We start from the raw sequence: 14,390 nt of genomic DNA on the forward strand, positions 1-14,390 counted from the left end.
AGCTAGAGTTGCTCCTTGTGCAGATAATGCCAAAAAAACATCTACATCATGAATTCTAACTACTCTCCTATGCATTGACCGCTTTACTAGCCATTGTTAATTGTTCACATCCATTTCTTTCAACAAATCATATGCTTCATCAATCGATTTAACCATTAAAGCTCCTCCTGCCGTGGCATCAATGGTAGTCCGAACATGACCACTCAAACCATTGTAAAATTTCTGCAGTTGAAGCCATTTTGGAAGACCATGATGAAGACAATGCCGAAGTAATTTTTGTATCTTTCCCAAGCCTCAAACAATGATTCAGAATATTGTTACATGAATGATGTGATATCATTCCTTATTTTTGCTATCTTGGCCATAGGAAAGAACTTAGCAAGGAATTTTTGAGCAAAATCATCCTATGTTGTTATTGAGCTAGTGGGGAGTGCATTTAACCATGCTTTAGCTTTATCCTTCAAAGAGAAAGGAAAAAGCCTTAAATGAATTGCATCATTGACCCCATTGTGTATCACATATCTCCAAGAAGTTTAATATATGGCCATTTGGATCATCATTTGGCAGACCTCCAAACTGGACTAAAGTTTGAATCATGGTGATGATTGCCAACTTGATCTTGAAATTATTGGCTTGAATAGCTGGCCTTCGAATGCTTGATGGAATTCCTTGCACCAATGGGATAGCATAATCTCTTAAGCATCAATTTTCAGCTGCTATGCGTTCTCGGATTTGCTACTCATCCTATCGATTAGCCATTGTCTTTGTTTTACCAAAACCTTGTTAATTTTCTCATCGAAGTCTGTGGAATGTTCTCTCAATTTTTGGATCTCAAAGTATAATCTCCAAGCTTTTTGCTATTCTCATACAACGACTGAACATACCTACAAAATAAATAAATAAAACTTATTTTAAGACTAATTTGTGGAATTTTAATATTAGCAAATAATAAAGAAAACAAAATCCTTGGCAACGACGTAAAAAACTTCTTATCAAATTTTCATGCAAGTGCATATTATCGCAAACAAATAACATAGTAAAAGTAGAGTATCGTTCCCACAAGGATTTGTTTCTAAATTTTCATTAGGTACTAAAATTTTATAACAAATTAATTTTATTTAAGTAACTAAAATTTACAAAATGTTAATTAAAATGGAATTAAAACAAACATTAAATTAACTAGCAGAAATTGAATTTAATTGAGAAAAACAATAAACTAAAGACCTAGGATTATGGGTTCATCTAACACTTCATCTGATACCAGCTTCTTTGATTATTTATCTTCCTAGGTGGTTTTGTTAACCTATGATCCAAAATTATGTGCAAGTTTCTGTCGAAGATACTTGCACAAATACCTAACATAATTAGTTCACTATATGTCTATAGGAATAAATTAAATTAAGTTCATTAAACTAGTGTTCTAATTTGGCTATACATGGCAATTGGTGTATGTCTACTCGAATTGTGAATCAGATCACCTAAGTGACATGAACATACACTATTCAAATCTTATTCCAATCTAAAATCTCTTCGTCAAGTTTCAATTAGATTCACACATCAATTTATTGTTGATTAGACAATTAAAGACATTAAGAACATGTTTGAATAAGCAAACTATACCCATTCATGATAGATAAAAGAAAAACTAATAGTCAAACTACATGCTAAAATCTACCATAATCCTAGAAAAACAAATTAGTTCATGATATCTAACTAAAATAATATCCAAAGAAATTTAGCCATGAATTTAAACCAAGAAAACAAGTATAACATAAAAGAGAGAAGTAAACTAATGTTGAAACTTTGTTGATCTTGAATATCTCTCAATTACTCTTGATATCTTTCTTGATTCTTAGCTTCAAATCTCTAGAAAAGCTATTGCTGTTTTCCCCCTTGAATGTTCCAAAAAGGCTCTTTAAATAAGCTCCAAAAGACCTAATTTCCAAAATCTCACAAAACAGTAAATTTTTGGAAAGTCATCTGGCATCGCGGCGCTACCCTCTTTAGCGCCGTGACACTGTGGTTGTATTCTGGCTCCATGGTGCTGAAGAAGTAGTGCCATGGTAGCTTGGTGTTGGAACTTTGTATGATGCACTCCATTTGTCCAGTGCCACAGCCATGTTCTTCTCAGCACTACAGCACTAACTTCCTCAGCGCCACAACCTTGGATAACTCAAGGCTGCGGCTTTCAATCAACATGTTGCCTTGTGAAGACTACAATCATCCAACATCTCTCAATATGATTTTCACCTTGATTTGATTTGAACTAAGAAAAGTGGTAAACATAGAAGTTGTAGCTCATTCTCTTAGCTTTTCAATGGACTAGGAATCTCATCAATTGACTTTTGTAGCTCAAGTTATCTTTGAAATATTGCAGCATATACGAATAAAGCCTTCACCATATTTGTGTGATTTTAACTCAAATAAACCTTTCTCAGTAAATATCTTACAAAACCAATGGGAGAAATCAACAATAACTATTTTTAAAGTAAATTAAAGCAAAATAAAGTAAAATTAAATTCAAATAACTTAAATTAGCTACTCAACATGTAATTTAACTTAAACTAGAAAAACACTTGAAATGCTAAAATTTGAATTTAATATCTCAAAGATTTAGTTCCCTCAAAATGTGTCAAAATAACTCTATATAATATAGTTATCAGCTAACTTCTCTAAAAACTAAAAACTTCTTCTTAATCCTAAACCTAACATAATTAAGTCATTTATAGAGGCTTAGAATAAGTGTTAAAACCCTATTAGGACTCTCTTGTCTTCCAAACCATACACTGGCCCATAGCCTTTAACATTTGGGCTGAAAATTTAAAGTTGGGTTCTTAACGCCTCGGCACAAAAGGCTTAGCTTTAGGTTTTCATGAAAATTCTACTACATTATCAAATTCCAATGCAATTTTCTCCAATCTCGAGGTAGAATTGGGCAAATTAGTCAACATGAAAGTTGTAGCTCTGTATCTTAGCTTTCTAATGGCTTAAGAATCACTTCATTTGGACATATAGAGTGGAATTTATGCTCAAAATACTGCAACATATATGAACAAAGCTTTGGTCCTGTAAACACCTTTCTTTACCAATTTGAAGCCTTATTCCTTATAATCTTACAAAAGTATAAAAAGTAATAAGTAATAACTAAACTAAGCAAATAAATATAAAAATAGCATAAAATAAATAACTTACTAAAAATAAACTAATTAGAAAAGTTATTAAAAATAACTAAATTCTAACCCAAACTCAAGAACTTAACTAGCTTTTAAGAACAAAATGAGACAAAATAATTTTATAAAAGAGAAATATCATAAACTAAAAGTCTACAACCACAATATCCCCTCAATGTTTCATCTGAATCTTTACTATTCTTTCTTTACTTACTAGATAGGCTGGAGTTGTTAACTTAAAGTTCTAATTTATTTATAAGTCTTTTTTAATGTTCTTATAAAAATATCTTCATTAACGAACTTACTGTATTGCTATGCAAATTGAAATCAAGAAAGACTCATTAAGCTTAGACTCTAATTATGGCTACATATTACATGTAATTGTATTTTTACTCTACACACGAATCAAATCAATCATTTCATGCAATTGATATTGAACATATGTTATTTCATCCATAACTTACTCTAAACTCCCTTTTCCAGTTCTGTTTAGGTTTCTAAATCAATATAATTGGTGATCAGGCTATCAGACGCATTAAAAACAAGATTGAATTAAACAACTCAAACACTATCAATCATAATCAAGAAAGAATATTAACAATTTAGACTGCACATTGGGTTTAATTACGATTCTAGATTAAAAAATTTAGTTCAACACAATTCTTAAAAACATCATCCATAAAAGAAATTTAATCATCAAAACTAAACAATAAAGTATAAAGATAACAAGTAAAGAAAGAACTCTAATATTTACCATGCTTTTGATTCGCAATCTTTCTTGCTTTTTGTGCTTTCTTGCTAACTTCAATGTCTCTTTTCCTTTAGAAAAATCTACTCAATTGTTGCTTAAATGTGCTTTTGAAAAGGAAATTAAATAGAGCTCGAATTCATGTCAAAATAGAAGTCCGGTTACACTAGAAGTCTTCTTTACGTATGAGCACCGTAGCTATGCCTTTTTAGTGGCTGGGGTATTGACTCCTCTGTGTGCCTGAAGTGTTTTTGCTTGTAGAGGCACCACGACGCTTCTTCCTTCCATGGCTATGACTTTTTTTGTTCCTTCTTGAAGTATCAGGTTCTGTTGCAGTTAAATAATAACTAAACTTAAAGTAAAACATCATAAAATAACTTATCACAATTGAGACCAATATAATTTACTGAAAACAAAACAAATGACTCAAAATTCCTAATATTTAAATCTCAAGAACTTAGATAAAATCACCCTAAGTTTTGACCAAATAACTCTATAAAATAAGGTTATCATAGAGTGGTTGTACTTAATCCATAAAAAGCATTGCATTGTAAGGTTATGCTTGATCCATAAAAGGTAGTGTATTATTTTTCATTTCAATAGATAATTTTAAACTCCTTAGTGAATCTAAGGGAGACCAAACCTTTGTAAAAATTTTTGTGTTGTTTTGCCATCTATTTTTCACAAACTCATTTGTTTTCTTAACTTCTTTCTCTCCACAAAAAATTTATTGACTTGCTCAATTCCAAAAAGGGACTTGGTTTAAGAAATTTTTATTTTTCTTAAATTTGAAAAGAAATTTTGAAATATTCCATTTCACCCCCTCTTAGAAATATTTACATTGAGCTTATTGTATTATTATAGCTTGTAAATAGGTTTCTCACTTCATTCGTAAATACACACTTGAATAAGATTTTCTTACTCCCTCTAAATACTTTCTCTTATAGTTGTTTTTTCAAGTTATATTTCATAACATGTTAGCAACACGATTTTCTAATCTCTTAAGCTTTGATATCATTTGTAGCCTATAAAAAGGCCCCCTCACTTCATTTGTAAATACACACTTGAATAAGATCTTCTTACTTTCTCTAAATACTTTTTCTTATAGTTGTTTTTTCAAGTTATATTTCATAACACGTTAGCAGCACGATTCTTTAATCTCTCAAGTTTTGAGATCATTTAGTTTTCATCATTACCTCAAAGTCAAAGTTTAATTTTCTTCAGGTTATTTTTGTATATTTTCGCTTTGTTGTTTTGCCCATATGTTATCAATCTGTAATAAGTCAACTTCTAATTTTATATTAATTATTTTTCATCAGCCAATTTATTGTTTTACGTGTCGATAACGATATTTTGTGTAATACTAACATTTACGTTTTTCTTTTAAACTATCATCATGACAAATTTTATAAAGCTTAAATTTGTGGCCCTTGATATTACTAACAAGAAGTATCTATCGTGGATTTTAGATGTTGAAATTCATTTAGATGCTATGGTCTTGGAGACACAATCAAAGAAGAAAATAAAGCATCCAATCAGGCTAAGGCAAAAGTAATTATTTTCCTTCGCCACCATTTCTCTGAGGGATTGAAAATTGAGTATCTCACAATAAAAGATCCAATCAATCTTTGTAAAAGTCTAAAAGCAAGATATGACCATCAAAAAATAGTAATTCTACCAAAAACTTGTTATGATTAGATGCATCTGCGATTGTAAGATTTTAAAACTATGAGTGAGTATAACTCAACATTATATAGAATCAATTGTAAACTAAAATTGTGTGGAGAAAAGGTGATTGATGTCGATATGTTAGAAAAAAAATTCTCTACCTTTCAACCCTAAAATGTGTTCTTGAAATAGCAATACCATGACAAAGGCTTTAAGAAATACTTTAAAACGATTTCATGTCTTCTTGTGGCTACAAAAAATAATGAGCTATTGATGAAAAATCATGAATTTCTCTTAACTGGTTATACTCTATTCCTCAAAGTGAATTTGAAATCATTTAGAAATTATGGTCGTGGTTGTGGTCATAGTTATGGACGTGGAAGAAGTCGCCATAATTATCACAATTGTGGTGGTTACACTAATTATTATTCTGATAATAAGAACACCAACTAGAAGTGGATGAATAGTGAAAGGATACAAGAAAAAGTCAAAAATGGACAAAATAAAAAGAATATAGAAAATGTCTGTTATCGATGTGCCATGAAAGGTCATTGGTTATATATCTATCATATGCCAAAACATCTTTTTGAACTTTATCATGTCAAACTCTATTCTATAAAATAATTACGACGTCATTTACATGCTCAATAGAATGGTTACATATTTAGGAAGTTTGAGAAATCGTTAAAAGATGATATTGCCCTTAATAGTAACATTAAGTCGATTAAGCCTCAACTAGTTCAAATAGGAATTTTAAGGTGAAATTAAGAGTTTCACAGTTCATGGATGACTCAAAATGGTAATTCGGAGTTCAAGGATCAATTTGGAGTCAAACCGAAATTTTCACTATCCAGGGGTAAAATGGTCATTTGCCACTTGGGGATAAAATGAGAATTTTTAGAAAAGATTTTTTTTGGTCCATTTGACTTATTGGAGTATGATTTAAGTATTGGAGTATGATTTGAAGTTTAGAATTGAAAAATTTTAATTCTGGTATAATTTGGAGTATAAGGGTGAAATGGTAATTTTGTCACTCCGGGGGCAAATCGGTAAATTTTCACCCTCGACACTTGTCAAGACCAAGGAATTTTATTCATCATGGAAATGGATAAACATGAGAAATGTGTGGTGGAGAATTAAAGAATTAAAAGTCAAATATTTAAAATTTGAGCCAATAAAGAAATGCCATGTGGCATGTTTTTATTATTTTATTATTTCTTTATAAAAAGGCAAAAAATCAGCCCATTTCTCCCATAGTGATCAGCCAAACCAGAAGAGAAGAGAAACCAAGAACAAACCCTAGGTGGGAAAAATCAAAGAGAAAGTGTTGGAATTCAAGGATTTGATCAAGCAAAGGTAAAATTTCTTTGATTTTGCTAGTGATTTACCTTACCCATGCATTTTCCCTTAATTTTCATGGTTAAATTACATGTTTTCATGATGAATTCATGGCTGGTCAAAATGGGTATGGAGAGAGAATGATCTTGGATTGGTTTGATTTTTAGGTATGTTAGTGTTTTTAGGTGATTAATGATGTTTAGCATGAAAACAAGTGAAGAAAATCTCCAAAGGTTTGGTGCCCATCAATAGCCGAATTCTCTAAGTGAATAAAGAGGAAGAATGAGATGTTATTCTAGGTGATTTGATTAAGAAATAATAGTTTTTGGTGTAGGAATTAATGAATTATGGAGAGAAAATTAAGTAGGAAAAATCACGGAGTTAGTGTACCATTGTTGGCCGAAAGTTCCAAGAAGAAAAGTGAAGATAAATTTTACCTAATTGTGTGTTAATTAGTTGTGCTTGGTGAATTGAGGGATTGGAAAAGAAATGGAGCAAGTTGGAGTGAAATTGGACGCATTGGTCAATTTATTGGATGAAAAATCGACTTAGGTCAATACCGGGTCTAGATGGCTACCTGTGCATTTTTCATTTCATATCATGCATATATATAGAGCCTGAAATAGCTTATGACTGTTAAACACAATTTAATTGAAATATGTGCCATGGATTATGGCTAGGTGGTGAGCCATTAGATACCGGTAAAGGACTGTACCCGCGGACTGAAAATAAGAGTATATCGACTCCTAGAACAGTGAGTAAACTTACTATCATCTTAATTATCTAGAGTAGATTTATTTAAATGTGTGATTTTATGGAAAAATGGTTTAATTGGAAAATTATTGTGTTTTATGAGAAAATAAGATTTTATAAAATAATTTTATAAAATTTTTGCAAATTTAATAATGATTTGAAAAATAGAGTAATTGGAGACCTATACTATGATTGTATTGTTTATCCATGATTTTACATTAAATGGCTTATGATAAATGTGGGTATGACTGGTTATTTTTATGATTTAAAGAATATGTGAACTGCTTTGATTTGCCTTGAATGTGTTAAGTGAGTCATGTCGTACTATTGTGATTTTATTGGTTGGTGGGTTATAAAGTGGGCACTGCAGTGACGGGGGTTCCGTGGGCTAGCCTAATTAGAGGAGCACGGTTCCCAATTATTGAGCTTACCTCGATTGGAGAGGCGCGTAGGATAACTCCCGAGGTAGGATTTGAGTGCACCTCACGTTCGGGCCACCACGTGAGAGTGAGACTCAGCCAACGCCAAGGAACGGCTGTGTTGTCAGAGGTGAAATGTGTTTATGTGTGTGACAATAAACAGCCTTGACGATCTCGGTAAGATGCCTCCGCGGGGTATCCCCGAGAATGGATTTTTGGAAAGGGCCAAGTTTTGAAAAGTGCATAAGCCATGTTGAGTAATTGAATGAAATCCAATTATTTATATGGGTTGGGATGAATTATTTTAATTGTCTCCTATTACTCAGCTTTAGATTATTTTGATGATGTCTGTCTACTCACTAGGATTATGTTATCATAATCTCACCCCTCTTCTTATCCATTTTTCAGGCTCAGAACAATTTGTTGATAGTTGATTAAGACAAGAATTAATCTTGGAGTTGCATCCTAGAAAGTAAGGGTTCATAGCCCTACATCTTCTTAGTCAGTTGGGGGCCCACGTGTCACTGTAAAAGTAATTTTATTCTTCAGTTATTTGATTTAAAGTATGTATGAATATATTTAGCTTTTACACCATGTTTTTGACGAGTTTCGGTATTTTCGAAAAAAAATGACGAAAATGCCCCTATGAGCCAGAAAGTAATATTTTATTGTTTTAATTTGGAAATGACTTATGATTTTTTTGAAATGTGAGATTTAATAATTGTCGTTCACTGGGGAGATGCGGAAGCTGATGCTAAGCCTTGCGGGGTTTCGATCGGCATTCGGGGTAATGAGTGCCTATCGGGACGTCGCGGCGGTTGTCACGGGCTCGATGAGAGTTTCGGGTCGTGACATATCAAGCGTCATTGAAAGATAGAGGAAAAATTATTGAAACAAATTTTGTTGAAGATGATAGCCATTGCTAATTTTTTTGCTCACCCTGAAGGACGAATCGATCATCTAATTAGTGATGGAAATCTCAAGAATGAAATTTCTTAAATTGTTTGTTGATGTGTTTTAGTATAACTTTATTAGGAACTTAGTATATTTTAGTATAACTTTATTAGGAACTTAGTATATTTTAGTATAACTTTATTGGCATAAGTCTATTAGGAAGATTTTTTCATGTGTTTTAATAATAAATTTTATATTTAATGTTCTCTTATGTCAATTTGTAAGTTTCTTACTATATATTTTATTTTATTGAAAAGGATATGGATATTCATCGGTTGGATTCAAGATCAATGATAAAGATATATGTCTAATAGATATTGCTACAATGCACATTATATTTAAAGATAGGAAATATTTTTTTCACTTGATAATAGAAAAAGCCAATGTTAATACAACATTTAGTAGTACAAAATTAATTGAAGGCTTCGAAAAAGTTAATATTTCACTACTTTGAGGAACAAAGTTTTATAATAAAAGATGTATTATTTTTTATTGAGTCTTAAAAAAACTTATTAAGTTTGAAAGATATTCGTCTAAATGGATATCATATTGAGAAAACGAATGAAAGAGACATCGAATACCTTTATATTACATCTATTATCTTGGGTAAAAAATGTGTATTGAAAAAATTACTTGCTTTGTCCTCTAGAATGTATTACACAAAATTAGAATGATTGAAATTTATGCTGCAGTAAACTAGAAGCTTACTAATAATTTTAATGTTTGGCAAAACCGGTTAAGCCATCCTAAATCCAGAATGATGCAAAAAATTATTGAAAATTCATATGGTCATCCATTGAAAAACCAAAAAAATTATCAATTGAATGAATTCTCATGTGTTGCTTGCTTTCAAGGTAAATCAATTATAAGACCATCACTAGTTAAAGTTGGGACTGAATTCCTTATATTTTTGGAATGTATTCAGGCTTAAATATGTGAACCCATGTATCCATCATGTGGACCACTTGTATATTTTATGATTTTAATTGATGCATCGACAAGATGGTCACATGTGTGGTTATTATCAACTCACAATCTGGCATTTGGAAGATTACTTGCACAAATAATTCATTTGTGAGCATATTTTTTTGATTATGCAATCAAGACAATTTGTCGTGACAATGTTGGTGAAATTACGTCTCAACCTTTTAATGAATATTGCATATTAGTTAGAATAACTGTTGAACAATCTGTTGCTCATGTTCATACACAAAATTGTTTAGTAGAATCGTTTATTGAGTGTCTTAAACTGATTGTAAAGATATTGCTTATAAAATCTAAACTCTCAATTTTTGCTTAGGGCATGCCATTTTGCATGCAACAACATTTATACGTATCAGGCCAACAAGTTATCATAAATTCTCACCTATACAATTAGTTTATAGTCAGGAACCAAATATTTTCCATCTAAAAATTTTTGGATGTGTGGTATATCTTCCAATTGCTCCACCATAATGCACAAAAATGGGCCCTCAAAGAAGGTTAGGAATATATGTTGGATATGAATCTGTATCTATAATTAAATATCTAAAATCATCAATAGGAGATTTATTCACAATAAGGTTTGCTGATTATCATTTTGATGAAATAATTTTTTCAATTTAGAAAGAGAAAATAAACAACTGAAAAAGGAAATGTCTTGAAATGCATTATCATTATCTAGTTTTGATCTTTGCATAAATTAATTTGAATAAGAAATTGAAAAGATAATTCATTTGCAAAATATAGCAAATCAGTTACTAGATGCATTTACTGACCTAAATAGGGTAACTAAATCTCATATACCAGTTGCAAATGCTGCAATCAGAATTGATGTCCTAGTAGAACAATCTGTTTTTGTTAATAAGTCTAAGACACGTCAAAAGTATAAGAGACTAATTGGTTCTAAAGATAAAAATCATCGAAAAAGATAATTAGCAAATATTCAAGATGGTCAAGAAGAGGAAACAAAAACTCCAGAAGAAACCCCTCACATAATTTCAAAAGAAATTCAGGTACCTGATATCACTAAAAATGAAGAGATCTTAATAAATTATGTCATGACAGAGAAAAGATGGAATCGTAATGAAATAAACCTTAACAATATTTTTATGTATAATATAATGCTCAATATTATGATAGAAAATGAGGATCTTAAAGGTACATCTGTTGAAGAATGTATACATAGAAATGATAAGCTAATGTGGAAAGACACAATCAAAGTGGAATTGAATTCACTTGTAAAACGTGAAGTTTTCAGACCTATAGTCTGTACATCAAATGGTGTAAAACTAGTAGAATATAAATGGGTATTTGTGCGAAAGTGAAATGAGAGAAATGAGATTGTGAGATATAAAGCACGACTTGTTGCATAAGGTTTTTCCCAAAAACCTTATATTGATTATGAAGAACATATTCTCCTATGGTAGATGCAATTACATTTCGATATTTAATTAGTCTGGTGATATATGAAAAGCTTGAAATGCATCTGATGGATATAATTACAGCCTATTTATAGGACTCACTTGATAACGATATCTATATGAAAATCCTTAAAGGATTTAAGTTTCCTAAAGCACAAAATTTGAATTCTCAAGAAATTTATTTGATCAAATTAAATAAATCTTTATTTGGATTAAAGTAATCTGGACGCATATAGTATAATCACCTTAGTGAATATTTGTTGGAAAAAAGGCTATTAAAATGATCCTATATGCCTATATGTTATTATAAAAAGATTCAGATTTGAATTTGTGATAATTGCTGTTTTTGTTGATGACCTAAACATTATTAGAACTCCTAAAGAGTTATTAAAAGCTATGGATTACTTTAAAAAGAATTTGAGATGAAAGACCTAATAAAAACAAAGTTTTGTTTGGGTCTTCAGATTGAATACTTGACAAATGGAATTTTTGTCCATGAATCTAATTATATAGCCGTTGTCAATTTTAATACACTTAAGTATACGTATCAAACAAGTGATATAGACAGTAAGTTTAGAATCGTATCCCACAGAGATTTGCTCTAATTGTTCACTAAGTACTAAAATTATGACAAATTAATCTTATTCAAGTAACTTGATGTTTTAGAAAATTAATTGAAACTAAATTAAAGTAAATACTAAATTAATTAACAAAAACTAAAAATTCAATTGAGAAAAGCAATAGATTGGAACCTAGGACTATGGGTTTATTCAACACTTCATCTGATACCAACTTTTCTTATTATTTATATTCATTGGTGGTTTTACTAATCTAGAATCCACAGGTATGTGCATGTCTCCGTCGAGATGCTTGCACAAATACCTAACTTAATTGGGTCACTATATGTCTGTAGTAATCAATTAAATAAGATTCATTAAGCTAGTATTCTACTTTTGCTATGTATGACAATTGGTGTATGTTAACTGGAATCGCGAATTGAATCACCTAAGTGATGTGAACATACATTATTCAAATCTTAGTCCAATCTAAAATCTCTCTATTGAGTCTTAATTAGATTCATAAATCAGTTATTGTTGATCAGACAGTTAAAATCATTAGAAACATATGTTAATAAGCAAAATTTTACCCATTCATAGTAAATAAAAGAGAAACAAATATTTAAACTATATGTTGAAATCCACCACAATTCTAGAGAAATAGTTTAGCTCATAATCTCTACTAAAAATTTTATTCAAAGAAAATTAGCCATTAATCCAAGTCAAGAAAATAAGAAAAACATAAAAGCAGAGAGAGAAAATTAATAGTTGAAGCTTTGTGATATTGATTCTCCTTTAAATTCTCTTACTTTCTTACTTTGTTTTTGACTCTTTTTCTCTTGAGAAATTGCTTGTTGCTCCCTTAAAAACCTTCGAAAAAAGCTTGATAAATTGCCTTCAAGTGCCTAACTTCCAAAATCTCATAAGCGTAAATACCTTGAGCGCCATGGCTCTCCTTCTTCAAAGCCATGGCTCTCAAGGGTTTTGTCTTGACTTCTGTTCTCTTAGTACAATACTTACATTTTGACAAAGATTTTGACCATCTTTCAATCAGAACTGGGTGAAGTGGTAAATATCAAAGTCGTAGCCTTTCCTCTTAGTTTTTCAGTTGTCAAAGAATCACAACATTTGGACTTCTGTAGTCTGAGATATGCTTGAAAAACCTAAACATGTGCAGACAAAGCACCTGTCCATTATGCACCTTTTTTCACCAATTGAAGTTATTTTTGATCCTACTCTTACAAAAACATAAAAATAAACATAAATAACATAAAACTAACATTATTAACTTAAAATAAACATTTAAATATAAATTAAACTAAACTAATAAAATAACTAAAAACACCTAAATCTAATCTAACTTGACCTAATTAGGGATTTAATCTCCATTTGAATGTTTGTATTTGATACACACATCAATAGTAAAAGTGCTAAAATGATTTTATAAGGGAAAAACACATCCATTGAGTTCACCAATGGTTGTAACGTTAGTAGATGGGAAAAAAAAACCCTTTTCGACCTTGCAAAGATGATGAAGAGCTTCTTAGTCTTGAAATACCATATCTTAGTGCAATTAGAGCACTAATGTATGTTGCTAGTAATACATGATCTAATATATCTTTTTTTGTGAATTTATTAGCAAGATATAGTTCTTCTCTAACTTAAAGATATTAGACTATAATCAAACATATATTTTGATATCTTTGAAGAACAATGGATATGGGCTTATATTATTCAAATGCATTGAAATTAGATTTAATTGGTTATGTAGATGTAGCATATTTATCTGATCCACAAAAAGCTTGATCCTAGACAAGTTACATATTCACATAAGGAAGTATGACTATTTTATGGCATTTTGCAAAATAAACTATAGTTGCTTCTTCTTCTAACCACGTAGAAATTTTAGCAATTTGTGAGGTAAGTCATGAATGTGTTTGGTTAAGATCTATAACTCCACATATTTGAGAAACATGGGGCTTATTAACTAAGAAGGAAATTCCTATTAGGATAAGCCCTTCAAGTCAATCTGTTGTTGTATGGGAACTGTAATTTTGAGATATTCATGTATGACATTTTGTTATTCATAATAACATTGAGGTAGTTCTTTATCCATAAGTTTGTAATTTAATTACTTTTTTTACTTATGTAGATAAAGCCCATGGAACTATATATGCCTTGCAAAGGAATTATATTGGGATACAATTATGAGATCCTTATGCATTAAAGCATTGTTCCTAAAAGTTCTTGATCATTGTATTATTGAGACAGGGCATCAAAGTATATGTTTCTTGATCATTGTATTATGTTTCTTACTTGTAAAGTAAGCAATCGTTTTCATAGGTTGAAGTATAGAGATACTTGAAACTAGCATGTGGGTG

The 14,390-nt window shown here is 30.7% G+C and overlaps 1 non-coding gene across 1 annotated transcript; it reads left to right on the top strand.

Annotated features, from left to right (window-relative positions):
• The first annotated feature begins 244 nt into the window (after positions 1-244).
• Positions 245-350, top strand: LOC148764286 (small nucleolar RNA R71). Its single transcript, XR_016024870.1, has one exon. It is a non-coding gene; the product is annotated as a small nucleolar RNA R71 (small nucleolar RNA).
• The last annotated feature ends 14,040 nt before the right edge of the window (positions 351-14,390 follow it).

Source organism: Theobroma cacao, chromosome 2 (genome assembly GCF_053813885.1).
Source record: "Theobroma cacao isolate CCN51 chromosome 2, ASM5381388v1, whole genome shotgun sequence".
NCBI classification, from domain to species: Eukaryota; Viridiplantae; Streptophyta; class Magnoliopsida; order Malvales; family Malvaceae; genus Theobroma; species Theobroma cacao.